This window comes from Sinocyclocheilus grahami, unplaced genomic scaffold (genome assembly GCF_001515645.1).
Source record: "Sinocyclocheilus grahami isolate Dianchi unplaced genomic scaffold, SAMN03320097.WGS_v1.1 scaffold345.1, whole genome shotgun sequence".
Lineage (NCBI taxonomy): Eukaryota > Metazoa > Chordata > Actinopteri > Cypriniformes > Cyprinidae > Sinocyclocheilus > Sinocyclocheilus grahami.
The window spans coordinates 580,081-581,435 of record NW_015505524.1 but is presented as its reverse complement, the minus strand read 5'-3'; positions in this window follow the sequence as shown (position 1 = coordinate 581,435).

Below are 1,355 nucleotides of genomic sequence, written 5' to 3'. Positions count from 1 at the left end.
GTTTTTAACAATCTTAATGGTTTGACGTCGAAGCAAATCAGACGAATTTGTGGCCTTTGGTATTTGCTGTGCTTTCGTGAATGGTTTTTTTTGCAGTTACAATATGTCAAAAATGATTCCCTCTACTATGGCACAATGTAACAATATTTGTTTGGACCAAAAGGAGCATTTGTGGGTTTGAAGCTGGTTTGGAGGTCGAGGTCTTTTAAAGGGAGATCTTGCCGTCTTTAAATCTAAATCTATAAGGATCTCTCTGTTTTGATTTTCCCAGTGCGTTTTACAAGAAAGCATTCCATCTGTCTGGCCCACGGAGATTAAATTTATTTCTGGAGAAAATGGAAACCCCACATGTCAAATTTGATTCGTTGAGTTGCCCTGAATCAAATTCCAAATATCCTGCACTTCATTTAAAGATGCATCGTCATTGTCTGTTATGATCCTTCAGAGCATTTTATTATATCTGAAACTTGATTGTAGAATCCCTATTTTATAATGAAAATATATTTCAGAATATATGCGGTGGTACAGTGATGTATCGTATGAAGAGTAATAAATAAATGCAACTTAAAAAAATATTTAAGTCATAAATTGTAATTCTTTGCATGTGCTTTTTTTAACCAATTAGTTTAAACGGGTCATCATAGTGATCGTTCTAGAATTTTAAGTGTGGATTGGCCATCAGGGGTCAGTCTACTGTAATGGCTGATGCAATCTGACTAGCATGTGCTGTCTTGCACTCAATGTGTTTTCTTATGTTAATTAATAACAACTATGGTTTCCATCAGGAATGACTTTTCTCTGCATTGCTTTATAAAGTGCTGACCATTTCTCAAATGTCTGTTATATAGAGTGTGAATGAACATTGTATAGAGCACGCCATCTACCCAGAAAGACCCACATAACATCTGTGCTGTAGAACTCCACAGAGAGCTCCACAGATTTGATGGAAACACCATTATTCTGAAGGTTCTACGCATCTACTTGTTTATTAGTTTAAATTAATTGAGTGATTAATTCGCCTTCCATATTCTCTGATCTGATAAATTGTCCATTCCACAGAATTCACGACTTTATTTAACAGTGAACACAGCTTGGAGTAATCTCTACATATAACAGATATATAATATAGAGTTTAATATATATAAAATAGTTTTAACATTGCCAGTTGTACAGTTATACATTACCATTTAAAGGCATAGTTCACCTAAAAATAAAAAGCTGCTGAAAATGTACTCACCCTCAGACCATCTACCATGTAAATGAGCTGGTTTCTTCATCAGAACCTATTTGGAGAAATGTAGCATCACATAACTTGCTCAGCAGTGGATCCTCTGCAGTGAATGGGTGCCGTCAGA